Raw genomic sequence first — 19,355 nt, forward strand, 5'->3', positions numbered from 1 at the left:
TGCCGCCGCACGCACAGCGCTCTGGGGGTCGGGGCTACGCGCTCCCGTGGGGCAGTGTTTGGCTCCGCAGGGAGGGAAAGACGCTCCCCGCTCACCTGGAGCCCTGCCACCGCGCGCGCAGCGCTCTGAGGGGCGGGGCTGTGCACTCCCGCAGGACAGCGTATCTGGCTCTGCGTGGAGCCTCATGGTAAGGGGTCCGGGGCCAGGGGGGTTGGATAAGGGGTGGGGGCAGTCAGGGGACAGGGAGCAGGGTGGAGTCCCGGGGGGGGGGGGGGGGGGGGGGTAGGAGTTGGGAGTTCTGGGGGTCCTGTCAGGAGGCAAGGAGGGGGTTGGATGGCTCGGGAGTCCTGGCAGGGAATGGTTGGATAGGCATGGGAGTCCCGGGGGTCTGGCTGGCAGCGGGGGTATGGATAAGGGTAGGGTCCAGTCAGGGGACAGGTAGGGGGTAGGGTCCAGTCAGGGGACAAGGAACAGGGAGGCTTAGATAGGGGGTGAGGTCCTGGGGGGCAGTTGGGGGCAGGGGTCCCAGGAGGGGGTAGTCAGGGGACAAGGCGCAGGGGGGTTGGGAGTTCTTAGGGGGCAGTCACCCAGCCCTCTCCCCTGAGCCCTGACCCCCCCACACACACACCCCACCCTCTGCCCTGAGCCCCGCACACCCCCGAGGTCCCTGCCCTGAGCCCTGTACCTCCCTCATACACACCCAGCCCTCTGCTTGACTCCTTCATCCCACCCCCACAACACTAGCCCTGACTCTGGCACCCCCACACATACCCAGCCCCGCCACATCCTATGCACCCACCACATCCCCACCCCGAGCACCAAACGGGAGCTCCTGCACCACCCCTCGCCCACATTCCCATCTTCACCCCTCGCATCAAATGGGAGCTGCCCAGGTAAGTGCCCCACACCCGAACCTCCTGCCCCAACCCTGAGCCCCCTCCCTCATTTTAGTTCCTAGCCCGACCTTTCACCCCCAGCCCTGTGCTCAGTGCACTCCCACCCTCAGCTCAGTGCAGAGAGAGGAAGAGAATGGCCAGAACCAGGGAGAAGGTAGGTATCCACTGTATGTGGGGAGGGCCGGGACCCCAGACTGGCAGCGGGCTGAGTGGATCTGGCAGCCAGGATCCCGGCTGGCAGGAGCCAGCGGATGGAACCCCTGAGTGGCAGTGAGCTGAGCGGCTCAGTCCACTGCCAGTCTGGGGGCCCGGCCGCCGGCCCCGCACAGCCCGCTGCAGGTCTGGGGTTCTGGCTGCCGTACCCTTGCCAGCCGGGGTCCTGGCCGCAGGCCTCGCTCAGCCCGCTGCCGGCCTAGGTGAACAGAACCCCAGACCAGCAGCGGGCTGGCGGCGTAAGATCAACATTTTAATTTCATTTTAAATGAAGCTTCTTAAACATTTTGAAAAGCTTGTTTATTTTACAATACACCACTAGTTTAGTTATATAATATATAGACTTATAGAGAGAGACCTTCTAAAAAACATTAAAATGTATTACCGGCATGTGAAACCTTAAATTAGAGTGAATAAATGAAGACTCGGCACACCGCTTCTGAAAGGTTGCCGTCCTCTGAGCTAATGTGACACCAATTTTTAAAAAGGGCTCCAGGGGTGATCCCGGCAATTACAGGCCGGTAAGCCTGACTTCAGTACCGGGCAAACTGGTTGAAACCATAGTAAAGAACAAAATGTCAGACACATACATGAACATAATTTGTTGGGGGAAGAGTCAACATGGTTTTTGTAAAGGGAAACCATGCCTCACCTATCTACTAGAATTCTTTGAGGGGGTCAACAAGCATGTGAACAAGGGGGATCCAGTGGATATAGTGTACTTAAGATTTTCAGAAAGCCTTTAACAAGTCCCTCACCAAAGGCTCGTAAGCAAAAAACTGTCATGGGATAAAAGGGAAGGCCCTCTCATGGATCGGTAACGGATTAAATGATAGGAAACAAAGTGTAGGGGGACCCAGCCCCCTCTCCAACCCTCCCCCTCCCGCTCCCTGTCCCCTGACTGCCCCGACCCCTATCCACACCTCCACCGCTAACCGCCCCCCGAGGCCCCACCCCCATCCGACCCCTCCACTCCCTGTCCCCTGACTGCCCACCCCCTATCCGATCCCCCCTGCTTCCTGTCCCCTGACTGCCCCAACCCCTATCCACACCCCCGTCCCCTGACAGGACCCCAGGACTCCCACTGTAGGGGGACCCTGCCCCCTATCCAACCCCCCCTGCTCCCTGTCCCCTGATTGCCCCACTCCCTATCCACACCCACACACCCCTAACCGCCCCCCATCTGACCCCCCCCGCTCCCTCCCCCTGACAGGCCCCCCCGGGACTCCCATGCCTATCCAACCCCCCCCGTTCCCCGTCCCCTGACCACCACCACCCAGAACCTCCGCCCCATCCAACCACCCCCTGCTCCCTGTCCCCCAACTGCCCCCCGGGACCTCACCCCCTATCCAACCCCCCTGTAGTTTGCCCACCTCTGCGCTACAGTAATACAAATAAATAAGCCAAAAGTGCTTTCTTCTGAGCACAACTTTTCCTTATATTGGAAGAGCCATGAGTGCAACATAAACAGGACACTCACTACTCTGTGTGTTGTGCCAAGCAGGTTTGCAGTTACAGGCAAAACAGTGTTTTCAGTTTATTTCCCTTTCATCTCCAGCAACTTCACTGTACAAATGGTCCTCCACAACAGTTTTCAGGATTCGAAATGTCTCCTATCCAGTCCTGGCTTACTCACCCACTCTGATAGAGAACATAGAGGCATACACTTAGGCACAGGATGCCTTCTAAGGCTCGATCCCCAGTTGGAGAATTCTCTATACTGGCCTCCAGACAACGTCCTTAACACTTCTGGCTGCAGCCTCCATTGGGCACTGCCAAAGGGACTGTGTATTTAAACTGTTTCCTGGGTAACTGCAAAGGCACGTTTTCATTTTTAGAGTGTGTTCTGTCAACACATATATATGCACAATGATTATAAACGGTTAGTACGTTCAAGTGCTATAAACTCAGACAACAGCACGTATGGTATTACACCCTACTGCAAGCCATTAATGACGGAATCCAGTTATTTTCTGAGCAAATGCAGACCTTTCTTGTAAGCAAGCTCCATTTATCAATCACACAGAAGTGGCATGTTTCCTTGCACTAAGATAGCTGAATTCCAGGGAAACCTAACTGTTTCTGTAACTCAAGTTACAGGAGTATTTGTTGAACACAGCAGAATAATCAATGCCCAAGACTAAGGTAGCTATCTCCAGTCCAAAGTAAAGAAATATTATAAATTATGTGGGCCATGCTCTAACTACAGCATAAATCACACAGCCAGAAACATAGGTGCTGACAGTGTACTTGTGGCACAATGAAACCAATATATGAGAATTAGAATTAAGGCTCCGCATGCCACTTTTTTGCAGGGCTCACTTTGTATGATGTATCTATAGGCTTCAGAATGGTAAAAAAAGAGACCAAATAAAACTGACTTCTGAATCTCTCTGCTTTGAAGAATTTAAAGTCAGCCTCTTAACATTAATGCAAAGTTTCTTTATGTATTTTTAAACTTAAAAACTGTCTTGTAAGATAAGGAAAGAGGTTTACTGCATCTATCAACAGAAGGGTTTTTTCACCCATAAATACCAGAAGTTTTTGCTAGGTCTTAACTTAAAGAAGTATCTGCAGCATTATCCCTGCAAATCAGACTGAGGGGGGAAAAGTAGCCAGCATAGTATTTCAACTTAGACAATAATGTTAAGTATACAAATTCACCATTATGAAGTAGTTAGGGTTTAATCTCATGTTTGCAGTAGTACAGGCAAAGATCACTGTTGAACACACACACTTCATTTTTTACACACTTGGAGCAATGAAAGATGGTGCAGTTACAGCTACCAGAGCAAAACCAATGGAATCAGGGAAAATAGGGGATTGATTTTTAACATGGAGTCCTTCTAATACAAGTTTAAATCAAACTATCTGGGTGAGAGGAAGAGAAGTTCATGAAATGGTTCTGTTACCATACCATAAAAGAATGTGGGTGATAAGACTATTTTGGAAGTCTTATTAATTTTGAAATTAATAGAGAAGTTAAAGTCACAAATGGAAATCATATATTGCTCAATGTGTCCTCATCCTCCACTGCTAAATATATCAATGAGCAAATATGACCAGTTCCTGTTTGTTAGTTTTAGCTGTAAGAGCGATACTGGGCCAAATTTGCTGCTGACAAACCACCACTGATTTCTATGGGATTACATCCACTTGTGCCTGCAAGAAATTTAACCCTACCACCCCTAAGTGCACTGTCTGCCATTTGAAAATTCAAAGGCCTCAGTGATGTGCCCCTGTCCTGAGCTGCAGAAGGGCAATTTACTGGAAGCAAGGCATACAATCTGGTACTCCTTCATCCGGCTAAAGAGACATGGTGAGCTCACTTTTATAAAGAGGTGGGGAGGAACGTCACAAAAGTATTTAAAATACTCAGTGTTACATTTTCCTGTGCAATATTTTTAGGGTATCAAATCCACTAAATAGTCCCAGAGTCCACTAGGAAGCAAAATTTGAAAGAAGGCTCCAAATCTCCTACTATATTAAATCCCATTACAAACATCAAAAAGTAGATCATATGAAGGAAAGGGGCTTATTCACACATGGCTAAATTGGAAGTAAGTTTGCTTGCTTAACTGTATACAGGGAATGCAGAGTATTCCTGGTATGCTTTGTTTTGTTTTTTATTATATTTTGGTGGAAAAAAAGAATAAGACCCATAATGCCCTGGAGAGCTTACATTCTAACTTGATCAAAACCTGGGCACAACTGAGGTGCATGAAGAGGGGTGAACATCAGTGCAAAGGAGGCCACCAACAAATGAAGGCTGACAGAAACAGAAGTGAGTCTCAAACAAGCTCAATGCTCAGGAGAGCACATAAAACTCTTATTCCGGAAGGGATGTGGAAAGCAGAAGTCAATGGGACTACCAGGGCAAGGAGAGGGAAGCATGGAAGAGAACAATCATAAAAAAAAAGGAACAATAGGTAATCAGGAAGAAAAGAAACACAAAGATTATTTATTTTAATGAGAGCAAGTGAGGGACCCAGGAAGAAAACAGACAGAAGTTGTTAAACTAAAAACGGAGGGTCGGGGGTGGAGAGAAGCACATCACAGTTGCCACACTGGGTTGAAGAGGGTTTGGCGGTTATTGAGTAGAGGGACCAAACTTTTGTGAACACCCACTGCAGCAAGCAGACTTTGTTCTACAAGGACTCTGTTCCACTAGGACTCCACCTACACTGCTAAAAAGACTGTGCTAGCAAACTCTCCATGTAAAACTTTCTTAAGGACTGGCTTCAGCCTCAGCTTTTCAGAAACTATTTTAACCACATTGTACCCTGCCTATGCCATTGTCAGGACAGGTAGGCAGAGACTACTACACTTTGCATCCAAGGTATTGACAAACTGGTCCTATTTTTATGCTAGCAGGTTTATGAGCCTGGCTAGAATAGGGTCTGTGACTGGCTGACAGACATCAACCATGGGTTATTTTCCTAGTATAGACAGGGACACAGTGTTTGGGTGGGGGAAGGCAGAATGCTGTTGATGAGGCTGGAATCAAGTCACTCTAGGGCATATAACAAGGTGAACATGGTAGGTTTTTTTGTTTTTAAGCTACATACCACACCAGTGAGCAATCTGCTCTCCTGCCACTGCACTGAATTTCAAACCCAGCTGAAACCTTGCAAGCTAAATCAAGGAATATAGCGGAACATGGCATGCTATTAAGAACATGCAGGGAGCCCAGATGTATTTTAATTTTTTCTTCAGAGGAGTTGTTGCAACATTATAATGAAGGTTTAAGGCAAGTACCACACAAGAAGTGCGCAGTTATAACAAGGCACTCCCTCAGAGTGTATGGTGAGGCATGGGATCAAAGTCCAGCTGTATAACCACTGGACAAGAGCCATTATCAGATTTAATTTAGATTCTTGCATTTATACCGGCCCCTCCACAATTTAAAAAAAAATAAATCAATTGGTCAACTTCTGACCCCTATGTGGTTCTTCTACCAGATACCCACACAGTCAAATTCAGCCAGTCAAATTCCTCCTTTTATGGTTTTCATTATTTTAAGGTAACAGTATTTTGAATCAGCAGAGTACTGCAATACAGCCCCCAGTATATATACACACTTCAATAGGATCAGAAGTCTATATGCCCTTGGATGGATATTTAAGAACTGTTACTTCATTATTCCAGGTTTATCCATGACCAGAGGAAAGATATTCCACTTTTGTATGAAGAGCAATGCACCTAAAATTAATTTTTAAACCTGGTAAAAATGTGATGGTAAACTGTGTGCTCTTCAAACCTGTAGGCTCAGAAATGACTAGTAAAGAAGCCTTCCATCTGACTACTCAAGTGTTATCTATTGTCTTATCCATTAGAGCATACTGCCTCCTAAATCATTGCTTATGTATAACTGTCTCCCTTAAGCAGATTATAAAAAAAAGTCAAATGACAAAGAATATCTGCTTGATGGGGGCAATAAGGCAGGGAATTTAATTCCATGCTTGTGAAAGACTTCACAGACTGGGACCATGTCCACATTACAGGCACTAAAGCAGGATAACTATGGCCACGTAGCTATGCTACTGCAGCCCTGTAGTGTAGAGATAGAAAAATCTCTTCTGTTGCTGTAGTCTGTCACTGTAGAAACTCCACCTCCCCAAGTGATAGTAGCATTCTGTCAACCTAGCTCCATCTACACCAGGGGTTAGGGCAGCACCGCTATGGAGTCGATTTTTCACACCCCTGAGCACAGTAGCTATGTCACCATAATTTTTTTAATGTAGACCAGACCTGGGTCTACATTAGTTTTTTCCAAACTTACCATCATTGCAGCCACTGTTATCTAATCCAAACAAGAAGAGACTAGGGATGCTGGAAACTAATCTATGATAGTCTCCCCAATGGCAACCAGCTTTGGAACTCCACTAGTGGTAGCAGCAGTAGGTATTTTGGAGAAAAGCGCTAACGGAGACAATGCACAGGCAGTAGTTTAAACAGTAAACTCCTTGTGTGACCATGAATTAAGTGTAGCGGGCTACAATCTGGAAATAAAGAATACCAAGCTCTTATAGAGTGCTTTTCATCAGGATTAGTTCTACTTCCCCTTGTACATCTGATCCCATGTCCACCCTTCCATACTACACTAGTAGCAGTTTCATTCACAGCCTCTTCAAGTTTTGCCCCCCTACACCTTTCCCCCGCCCCATAGCAGAACACCAGGCCCTCATTAGAAGTGTGTTCTCATTAACTGGCTTTCTTGTGTCCAGACTCACCCAAATCTCAGCTGAGCAGGAAGCACAACAAACAGTAACACTTAAGGGGGGGTGGCCATTTCCTCTTCAAGAAAGGAATCAAATAAGTCAATAAAAGAGCAGGATTTTACATAATAGACTAAAATCCCCAACAACAAGGTTTGTTTAAAGAATTGACTGGTTGTATAGCCAATAAGTCAATTCTATTTTAGGAGGCATGGTATATTTGCAGGGTGGCCCTGACATACAATTTAATGAACCTGTAGAGTCTTGGAGAACATTTTTATAAACATCCTGGCACAAATTTACCAGTGACATTTAAAACTGAAGCAACATCAAATACAGCCAGCACTCAAACTCCTTCCCAAAAATTTCAACATTAGTGCTCATTTTGACTAGTACTGGCTGGCTAGGAAGCCTGCACAAGCAGTTTTCCCCATACATGGTTTGAAACACAATATAGGGGTTTAAAAAAAAAAAAGTCTGATGCTGGCTTTGGACACTTTGAGTGGGTGTGCTGTCTACTTTATTTTAGGCACAGATACATCAGTGCAAAATGAATGTTCTAGACTGATGGTTTTATTTACTTCATTCTGATTAGGTCAGACATTGTCTGGAGAAATGCAAAACCTTAGTCATGGTCCACGTGCCTGGAATTGATGAAACCTCTTTCTACCCCGGTCAGGGATCTAGAAATAATTCACTTGCATCAATTAAGATACTAATGTGAGACTACATTATAGGCCACTTGCTGCACTCAGTACATCCTGACACACAAATTCTGCTCTCAGTTCCACTGGTGTAATTTATTTGATTTCAGTGGGGGCAGCAGGTGTGTAAGTCAACACAGAATTTGGCTCATGCATCACAAACATTTGTCTCCCAAGTTCAAAGTTTCACACTGGGAAGACACATGAACAGTTCTGTGCTTCTATCATTCTAGTCAAGATTTTAAGGAAGACTATTTTGCAAAGATAAAGTTTGAAGGAATTCTCAGTTTCTCCAGGAATCCATAAAACAAGTTGCATGAAGCTCACACATCAGTTGGGCCCTGCAGCAGCAGCTTCCCCAGGCAAGAAGATAGGAGGTTATCACCAGCAATCTATTCCCCTTCCCTTCTAAAAGGCAGGACTCCAGCACCTGAAATCTGGACCAGTCATGCCTCAAGCTTTGATTCCTTCCATTAAGGAGGACTGACCTCAATTTCCAACTGGCCTCATATACAGTAACTCCTCACTTAAAGTCGTCCTGGTTAACGGTTACGTTGCTGATCAATTAGAGAACATGCTCATTTAAAGTTGCGCAATGCTCCCTTCTAATGTCGTTTGGCAGCCGCTTGCTTTGTCCACTGCTTGCAGGAAGAGCAGCTCGTTGCAGCTAGCTGGTGGGGGCTTGTAACCAGGGTGGACCGGCAGCCCCCCACTCCCCTAAGTTCCCTGTGCTGCTGCAGCCGCCCAGCAGGCTATCAATCGGCAGTTCAGCTGTCCCTCCCCCCACTGCCATGTGCTGCTCGTGCCCTCTGCCTTGGAGCTGCTCCCAGAGACTCCTGCTTGCTGTGCAAGGGGGGTGGGTGGAGGAGGCTAATGTCAGAGTGTCCCCCTCCCCTCTGCTCCTGCACACCACTTACCCCTTCTCCATACAGAGCAGGGAGGGGACACGGACAGAGAGCAACAGAGAGAGCTTGGGGCAGCAGCTGCTGTCTCAACTTCCTGATCCACTTAAAAAGACAATGCACTTAAGAGTGGGTCAGCTTACTTAAAGGGGCAGTGTGCATCTCTTTCTCCCATACACAAGGTGTGTGTCTGTCTCTGTCTGCTATGCTGTCTCCCCTCCTTCCGGTTCGTGCTGCCTTGTGTGAGAGGCTACATTAACAATGTGTTAACTCTTAAGGGCTCAGCCAAGTGCTAGCTCATTATTTAGCAGTAAGGCATTCCTTGGAAAATATCCCTCCCTCTTCCACCTTCTAACGTCACCACCTCAACAAAGCTTCACAATCCTCATAGCTGTGAACAGTATTAAATTGTCTGTTTAAAACATACTGTGTGTATATCTATATAATATATAGTTTTTTGTCTGGTGAAAAAGATTTCCCTGGAACCTAACCCCCCCTATTTACATTAATCTTTATGGGGGAAATTGGATTCACTTAACATCATTTCGCTTAAAGTCGCATTTTTCAGGAACATAACTACAACGTTAAGCGAGGAGTTACTGTACTGTAATTGTATGTTTACCAACAAGACCATTTCTACCGTTTCCTATTTCAACAGCCAGAACTTAACCACACATTTTAGGAAGTCATGCTTCCTCCTTCCCCCCCTCTCCGCTCCCCCCCCCTCCAACCTTTGTTTATCTAGAAAATGAAACACCAAGAAAGCAGTCCTTAACCCAATCACGAAATAGCAATTCTGCCAAGAACATGACACAGGCTCTGTTGTGCTATTGCAGAGCGAGGCCAATAATTTAATTTCTCAAGCAATTAGTCTATCCCTATAAGTCTTAGAAAGGACTATTGTGTATCAACTGCCTAGTCCCCTACCCAGTAACTATAATTTCTAGCCACATTGAAGTGGTTTATCATTTTAAACAGGCACTGCCAATTTTAAAAAAACAAAAACGCACTCTGATCTGAAAGTCCTTCTATCTAGGTAGTTATATGGCCCCACCCTGTCACTGTAGTACCTAGGCACCTACTACTGTTGTAGGGAGCACCAAAGATTAGGGGGAAAAACAACGTTTCCTATTTCTTCAGTTTGTGAACTTAGCACTCGCTGAAATATACAGTCTGTTTCACTTTCTGCTGTATAGGAAGCTAAAGCTCCAATTCTGCAAACATATAAGTGTAACTTTACTGAATGAGTTCAGTGGGACTACTCACATGATTAAAGTTACACACATGTGTTTGCAAGACTGAGTCTTTCATCAGTTTCCCTTGTTTTTGTGGCTCTTTCCTGCAGCAACAGGGAAGAGAATACATTAAAAAAATTGGAGAGTATCACTGCAAAACCACATAGATTTGAAGGGGGACCCAGGAGTAGCACCTGAAACTATTTATCCCATTTTCTGACACTGACCAGATTTCAAGATATGTCCCTTCAGTAACATTTAAGGCAAAGTTATACAAAAATGAAGATTTTATTCTACATCTGTCAGTTATGCATCCTAGAACTAAAGAGAACAAAGGCTTCAGACACTATAATTTACAGCCCAAAACAATGTATCCCTTTTATAAACCACTGCTGATTGGAATTGTTCCATTTTTGTTTCAAATGAAAGACAGTTTCAAGAGAAAGATCTGCTTACTGAGCCTAGGAGCTACCTTTCAAATAAAGCTAAGAGCACAAACCTCTCTCATAAAAATTGCTTAACAATCCCTTGCAAATTAGTTCTATCCTGCCACAAAAATCTCTTTACCAACTACTGTTCTACTTAGGGTCTATCAAAGTTCAGTTCCCTATCTTCAGCAAACACAGAAAGTTGCATATCTACAGAGCACTAAATTCCAAACATGTAGCAAAGAGCTCAGAAGGGCCATTCAAACTCCAAGTTGTGGGATACAGTCTGTAACAAAGGGATTTTTCCTTAATTAGCTGGTAATTGACTTTTTGGGGCAGTGTATACTATAAGCAGCTCTCTTTTGGGGGGGGAGTTTTAACTTTGTGAAAGCACACAGAGTACTGGATGGGGATTATAAATTATACACACTTCAGAAGCAAGCCTGGAGTCCTTCAGACCCAAGAAATAAATACCCTGTAACATGAGACAATCTATAGATTGCTGAGAAAAATAGGAGCTTTTCCTCTGTGATGTGATTAATGATAATACGCCTCTGAACGTACAGTAATAACCCACCCACAGAGCAAAAAATGAACCACAGAACAGGTCAATTTGCTAGCCATTTCACCAATGGTACTATGAGAGAAAGCATCTGATTGGTTGAAGGCTCTGACTACCTATGCAGGTCGGAGTTCTGTAACTTATAGAAGAGCAGATAAATGTAGGTGCCTGGAGCAGCTGCACCAGGCACCTACATTTACCAGATGTAGGAAGATACTTGGTTTTGATCTTGTGCCTACACCCCTCAGTCATACGAGATAGAGTCACACATCTTATCATATGTTACTATTTACATAGTTACATGCACATACTGTGTGCGACTCATGGGAGTGCACACATTCTCTGCCCACGTGGTGAAGATAATCCTATCATGATTCTGAACAGGAGGTGAGCTACCCCAGCCTCTCACTATCGATCCAGGAGGTACATATATCTAACCAGACTTGCCCCATAAGCCAGGGTTACGTTCAAATTTAGCCTCATACAAGATCTGCTGCCTATTTACAGGCCAGTTAGCAAACTGGAGTCCTAGCTCCTACAATAAATGTACAGTTCTGTTTTTGCTACAAGTTCTCTTTATTACCATAAGCATAGGATACAGGGCTATGTCAAAAGGGAGCCTTAAGGATGCTGCATGTCAAATAAGTCACAGTTTTAATGCCCAACTAAATACTCAAATTTCGTCTTCTTAGAGGGGGAAATCTGGTCTACTGGAACCAGGAATTCCTGTGTGCCAATTCCAGCTCTGATATTTACCTTGGACAAGTTAGTTAACCTCTCTGTCTTGGTTGCCCTGTTCATTTATATGAATATAATCACAAGGGTGTCTTGACCATTAGTGTGCACAAAGCACTTGGAAGACAGAGAGCTTCAGTGCTATGTATTAATACCAGAATAGTTTACATATTTCCCAAGCTCTCAGACTCATAATACAAAAACTAAATCCATCCCCCAAACCACAAGAGCCGTGGCTGTATACAGCATAGTTAGTTATGGGGGAACGGAGGGAGACGCCTGGGTTGTTTTTAACTGCTCCCTACTATCACTTCCCCCTCCGAAGCACTTCAAAAGCCATCAAGATATGGATTATAATCCCTGCCTCATTGGACTGGAAGGACACTTTCCTCCACAAGGAACTATAATCTGATGCTAAGCATACATGCTTAAACCTACCTTTCCTCACCCCAAACATGCACACAACAGAGCAAAGTATCCCATGCTCAGCCAATGCAGATACTGTACTATTCCAATTCCAAGAGAATCTTCATAACGATCCTTTTTCTTCACTTAGTCACTAGGAAACAAGTCTTCAACTGCACATATGTAAGCCACATTCCCTGAGCATTAAAGATCTTGGAGGGAACCTCCCCTCTGCTATAGCCCAAATATGCTGTAAAACCACTGTAGTGGCCAGGGGAGAACTCCCTGAGGGCAGGCATCAGGTATGAAGGCCCATTCACAAGCTCCAGTGCAACAGTTAGGTCTACAGCAGGTAGGGCTACAGGACTTCTGGTCGTCAGTGTCACTGTCCATGGGTAGCCTAGGATGGACTGCTTTAATTTAGAATAACTCCAGGGCTGTTTACATTTACACCAGGAACTATTTTGTCCCCAGGAGCAGCCCAGAATACAGAGGTTGCCAAAATGGCACAAAGCTACCTTTGTGTTCCAATGCCTCTTTCCCTGAGCCGCAAGTTGTATGCTGCACCTCTAAGAAACACAGCACAGAATATCACTGCTCATTTGCCAAGACTGAAAAACTCCTGTCTTGGAATTCTAAAATATTCAAAAAGTTTGAGTTTGTAATTGTGCCTGCTCCCTTCTATGCACCCACAATCAATATAAGCTTTGCCCATATGCATAAAACATATGATGAATTCAGATGACTGTCTCTTGTGGAAAGTCTTTATTTCCAGAGAGTTCCTTAAAAACAAAAGATATAAAGAAATTCTCATTTTGCTCTAAGCTTTCTTACTGCAATTTTTTTCTTCCACCCTTCTCCCAGCCCTGATCATTATGTACATGTACTCTTCTGTCACAGCGTACTGGGATTTGCCACACTGAAGACAATAGACGCTGTATGAATGTTAGGAATACTGGATCAGGCCTCATTAGAACATGCCAGAGCCGCAGGTAGGAGACCCAGGTAAGGGATGGGGGAAGAAAACACATCTGAGGTGATCTAGATAGCAGCAGTGAGACTGGATAAATGAAGCCCTAAATTGGGCATAGAAAATGGAGTACCTGCAGGGGCAAAGGAAGGGCAGGGAGAGACTTGAACACAGGAAGAACTCTATGTTGACGGTACAACAGCATCAGCCTCATCCATTAGCACCACAAAACAGCCCTGTGACTGTCTCCAGTGCAAGAGGACTATATGCATTGTGTGTCTGCAGGTACTGAATCCATATGTCCTAAGGGTGACGTGCAGGCCTTTATTTTTAAGTTTCAACAGTTATATTCTAGGGTGACTAAATTAAGTTGCTGGATCACCACAGGTGGTAGATATTTATAAACTCTGATTTGGTTAGATAAGCTGTTTCAGGGATGAACTAAATTCAAAAAACCTCAAAATTTAAGTTTGTAACATTTCTAAACAAGAAGCTCTGTAATCATAAAACCTAACAGTTCTTCAGAGCAGGGATCATCTGTTTGCTATGTTCTGTAAAGTGCCTTGCACATCTGAGGTGCTCTATAAATAATTTTTAAATATCTTCCTCATGCAGATCAACATGCATCTGTTCACTGATTATCCCTAAGTTAAAAAACAAAAGCCTTAAAGGGGGGGGAGGGAGGGAGGCATTGATGCATGGTTATGGGCAGAGAGGGCAAAACTGCATGTCATGTCACTGCTTGGCTCAAGACAAATTCAATTTGTCTAAATGCAGTCTGCTAGAGTTTCATATCTTTTACAAACTAAAGGTGGTAGGTAGGTAGATGGAAGAATTCTACTCCAACACAGTAAGTCATGAAGACACACTGGGCCACAGCCATCCTTGGTGCCACTTTACTGAAGTCAGAGTGACATCCACAATGAACTTGACCCAATAGCTACCTAACAAATTTTGTGTGAACTATCAGCTAGGTAACTCCAGGGAAGCTAGAATGCAGTGATCCAACTATTCTCCCTCAGTCAGTTTCTACAACTCCTCAACAAGAGTTAACCCCACGAAGAAAAAGCACACAATCTGACAGACATAGTAAGAAATATGCAGTGTTGTTGTAGCCACCTTGGTCCCAGGATATTAGAGAGACAAGGTAGGTGAGGTACTGTAATATCTTTTATTGGACCAATTTCTGTTGGTGAAAGAAAGCTCAAAAGCTTGTCTCTCTCACCAACAGAAATTGGTCCAATAAAAGATAAGAAATAACAGACTGCCACCTGCCTTTAGGAGGGCTATTTTGGAGGACTGCACGCCTAAAAAAATTCTCATGTTGCACACATTCAAACTCAGCTATTTTTAGTCTGCTTTTAAATACTGCAAATGAAACACTCACTACTGCATTGCATAGCACCGAGTAGCTGGAAGTCTGATTGTACATACATACAGTTCTTCTTGGCAGTAACAAACCAAAGTGACCAGTGGTCAAAGGGTAAACATAAAAGGAACTCTCCTTTTCTTTTGACCTTTTCTTGCCCTTATCACACTATTTTAACAAAGCAGAAATTGCTTGCCACTTGCCCCCTGTGTTATAGCCCTGAAGGTCAGCCATTTTTCTCCTGCATATCTGAGGACAATGTACTATGAATTACTACAATCAGGTTTTATCTGAGCTTTCAAGGTTACAAAAGTCACTGCTGGTAAACACGTAGTGTAAAAGAAACACACAGCATCTGTGATATATTAAAAGAAATTTGAGTTGTTTGCTCTGATAGTAATTCAAATCACACAATGGTAACCACATCAGTTTCAGTTAAACTGTTCCTTCCATCAATCTTCTCAGAAACAGCAGCAGTCAAAGAACCTGCTATATCAAAGAAACACCACTGTATTTTGTTTATACTGAGACAAATACGACTTTCTCATCAACTTTTCCAACTCAGGATATTTCTAGTCTACCTGACAATTCTTTTACCCTGAAGTCAATGGTACTCAAGCACCATGCTATGCCAAAGTAATAATTTTGAGTTCTCAGATTCAATACTTAAAACCTAATCCAATGCTCGTTGTTGGGCACTGTAAAATACTGAACAAGAACTGCATCCCAGCAAAGTTAACAGAACCCAAGAGTACAAAACACTTTCCATAAGGCTGCTATTGAACGGCACGAGACTTAAGGTATAACACATTTTAAGGACCCTCAGAGACTATCAAGTAAAAATCATTTAAAAACTTCAAGTTCTTATTTGACTATTAACAGTTTTAATTATTAAACAAAAGAATATTTAGAATCTTTCCAAGTTTCTCTCAGCTTGGACACTTTACTAGTCAGTTTCTCCTTGTTTATAGCTACTTTCACTTTCTGGTTCAACACAGCTGGGGGAATGTTGAGAGAATAGTTCCTCCACCATCCCCTTGCTGTACTTGACTGAAACAGGATGAATATTAATATCTTGTTGAGATACCAAAAGAAATATACTTGTTACTACAGGCTGGTGTACACTGAAGGATGGAGTCGAACCAGTTATGTCACTCAAGGATGTGAAAAATCCTCAACCCTGAGAGTGGCATAGTTAAGACAACTAAACACTGGTGTAGACAGTGCTAGCCACAGCAGCTGAGGGAAGTGGATTAACAATAGTGATAGGAGAACCCCTCCCACCACTGTAGTGAGTATCTACACTGAAACACAACAGCAGCTGTCACCATAACATTTTAAGTGTATACACAGCCTCAGCAGCATGGATTTCAACAGTTTAGAATAGACTGTCAATAACTATTGTGAATATAGCCAGCACTTCAATCCATTTATCAGAATGTTTATAGTTCAAGTAAACACTGAGCAAACAAAATTAGTCTACATCCAAATCTGTGCCCTGACCACCATCTGTGTGTGTAAGCTCAAATGCTTGTCTCTTTCACCAACAGAAGTTGGTCCAATAAAAGATATTACCTCACCCACCCTGTCTCTAATATTCTGGACTAACATGGATACAACCACAGTGCAAACAGTCTATATCCAAAACACTTTTGAAAAGGTTATCAGAAGAAAATCAGTGTAGGTCTATTAGTTCCTGTCTATTTTTGTTACACAAGATAACAGATCCCTATATGAAATATAAGTTTATTTTTCTTGAAAGTTTTATAGATACTGAATGGCCTAAGTTTTCATTCACATTTTGGTCTCAAGACACATTAAATCAACTAACAGACACCAATACAAAGTAATTAATTTTTTACATCTCTTTGCAACTTGTTACACTGAATCATTCAGAGGAAGGATCAGTTCCTCCATCAAGTTATATCATGACCCTCAAATAGGCTGGTTTCTAAGGCTCCCTGCTACACTTAGGCAGCAGGAGATGGAAGTTTCTATAGTGGTGACAATGGTAATGTGCCAGAACATACACTATGTGAAGTGATAGCATATTCTCCTCTTTCCCCATAAACAAGATGTTAGGAATTCAGGCTGAATATATAAGCTTCTTTTAATTGGACAACCATTCCCCACCCCCACAGGAAAAAAAAGCCATTTTTCACTGGGATCTTTACAATAAGATGATCACCCAACCCTACTGAACACATGCAACTGAAGTCAGCACTTCACAGATAGGGCCCCAAACACAAAGATTAACCTCATAAATCAGTTATTAAAACAATTTGATGGTGTGTGTGTGTGTGTGTGTGTATACATATAAATAAGAATGTGTATATATAAATAAAGCATGTGTGTGTGTCGTATAAATCTTTCGCCTTTTACTAAAGAATGCATCATACAAAAAGCCAAATATTGAGCAAATTTTGAATTGCAAATATTACCTGTTAAGCAACATCATGCATTAAAGGTCCAATATCCAAGTGTGCTCCTTTTTACCACTAGCAATCAGTCAAAAAATGATAGTTTTAAACAGTTTATGGTTATAATTCTCAGCCTCTACCTAATAAAAAGGCAAGCAATATATACTGCTAATGCAGCATGTTAACCCAGTTCTTTAATCATCGCCCTTCTAAAATGAAGAGCTCTGAACTAACATTGACTGGTGTTTGTTTTATTTTTCCAAGTGTTTCCATAAGGCCATATCAGAATATATTTGCTTCTACTTGGAAAAAGTTTAACCCTTAGATCTCCTATTTCCATTACAAATCTGTAACTGACATAACACCACTGGAGACTACCAGCCCCAGGGCCACTGGTACCAAGTTGGATAACCCCAGAAGCAAGTCAAAATTGGCCAAATGGCTACCACACAAAGGCTTCAAAACACCACTCATGGCACTAGTCATACTTTATTAGGGCCCCAGTAAGGTAAAGTTTATTTCTACACTAAAACGTAGTAAATACAAGCATCAAGTCTAAGAACAAGATCTTATGTGTCCTCAAAAAGCATTGAAGTCAATGGGATTTGAGGGTGCTCAGACCGGTAGGATCAGACCCCCAGGACATTCAAAGGCCACCCCCCACCCACACACACCCACACCAACTGAATTGTACAGGGGGCACGGGGAAAGGAGGACTGGAAAAGGAGCAGAGCCATTGCAAAGGGGGGGGGGGGAATCTTATATGTCTGCAGGAGGATATTCTGTGAATCTGGAGGAATTCAAGGTTTCCCACCGTGAGTGTTTGCGGAGCTAGGACGTGTTCCCACTTACATTCGGTATAATTTTAAGACCCACGACTATGGATGTACATTACTGGCTTTGGGTCCCTCCCCCCTTTTCTGGGTTCTGCTGTTTGCAGCCTCATGATGGTGCCCCCGTTTCGGTCTGGACGGCGCTTTGCTGCTTTTACCCGCCCGGTGCCTAACGCGTTACCCTCACGGCCACGGCTCCGCACGCCGGATTTCCCCGCAGCGGCTCCCGCCTGCCTGGCACCGCCCGGAGGTGCACTTGGCGCAGAGACCGACAGAACGAGCCGCCCCGCAGCCACGTACCCGCCGCCGCGGGCCCAGGACGCTGCGAAGCCGCAGCACGGAATGAAAAAGCCGATGGGAGAAGGAGGCCCGCGGCGGAGAGGGGCGCGAAGGGCGGCCCCGCGGCGGGAGGGCGGAGAGGGGCGCGAAGGGCGGCCCCGCGGCTGCAGCAGCCGGCGGGCCGCCCGGAGAAGGGGGAAGCAGCCCCGCGCTGAGCGGGCACGGCCCGGGCGCCCCCCCAGGGAAGGGCCCACGCAGCCCGCCCCCCGCCCCCCGCGGCTGCGGGGCAGAAGAGGCGGAAACCCCACGCCGCAGCTGACCGGGGAGAGGAGATGGGGCACAACTCCTCCCCTCCCCCACAGCGAGGAGACCCCCACCGCCCGCCCGCGGGAAAGGGCGACGTTCGCTTACTTGCCCCCCGCACAACGCCACGTCCGACTCCGCCGCGCCCGCCCGCCCAGCCGCACCACGAGGCGCGGGGCTTGTTTACCAACTCGGCGGCTCCTGGCCTGGCTCAGCCCCCCTGGGCCCCGCCCCCACCCCGCGCGCCCATTGGCTCCGCGGCGGCCGCCTCCTCGCCCCCTGGCGCATCGGCTTGGGAGGAGCGCGAGGCGGCCGCGGGCACGGCGAGCGGAGCGTGCTGGGCCCGTGCGCTCCGCGTTTCCTCCAATGGGGGGAAGGGTCGGGGGCAGCCCCAGCCAATGGGGAGGCGGTGCTGGCTGAACCCCCGCCCTGCTGCGGGCCTCCCTGGCAGCGGGCAGGAGGCTGCAGAGCTGCCGCCTGAGGGGCGGTCGCTGCATGGAGCCTGGAGCCCTCCCCCACCCCGGCTCCCCCTCTGACCACGTCGTGCCCATGGCACAGGCGTGGGGCCGGACGGGGGGAGCCGGGACTGCTGCCAGACAGTGCTTCTCCCGCTCCGCCCCCCTGGGCACTGCATTTCCGGCTACGTGTGTAGGCGAGCTGGCGAGGCGACCTCCCACCACCAGCAGTAACGCACGGCTAGCTCCCCCCCTCAACCCCCCGCTGGTAGCAAGAGCTCTAGTGTAGCCCCGCTGCTGGTGTTTTTAACCCCCCGAGCAGGTCGATAGGACAGGGTGCTGGTCAGCCGGTCCCTGGAACATGCTGACATGTAGACAGAGCCCATGGCTGGATTTAAATGGGGGGAATTCTGTTATTCTAGACCAGT

General features: G+C 45.8%; 1 protein-coding gene across 1 annotated transcript in view; it reads right to left on the reverse strand.

Annotated features, from left to right (window-relative positions):
* The window catches only part of COQ8A (coenzyme Q8A), a 73,462-nt gene extending 54,807 nt beyond the window's left edge, over window positions 1-18,655 (reverse strand). The window contains exon 1 of the mRNA XM_024196761.3: window positions 18,581-18,655. The gene's annotated coding sequence lies outside the window, so the exon portion shown is untranslated. The remainder of the gene's footprint in view (window positions 1-18,580) is intronic.
* Window positions 18,656-19,355: the final 700 nt, after the last annotated feature.

The sequence above is a fragment of the Terrapene carolina genome, unplaced genomic scaffold, assembly GCF_002925995.2.
Source record: "Terrapene carolina triunguis isolate 2854851 unplaced genomic scaffold, T_m_triunguis-2.0 Scaffold406, whole genome shotgun sequence".
Lineage (NCBI taxonomy): Eukaryota > Metazoa > Chordata > Testudines > Emydidae > Terrapene > Terrapene triunguis.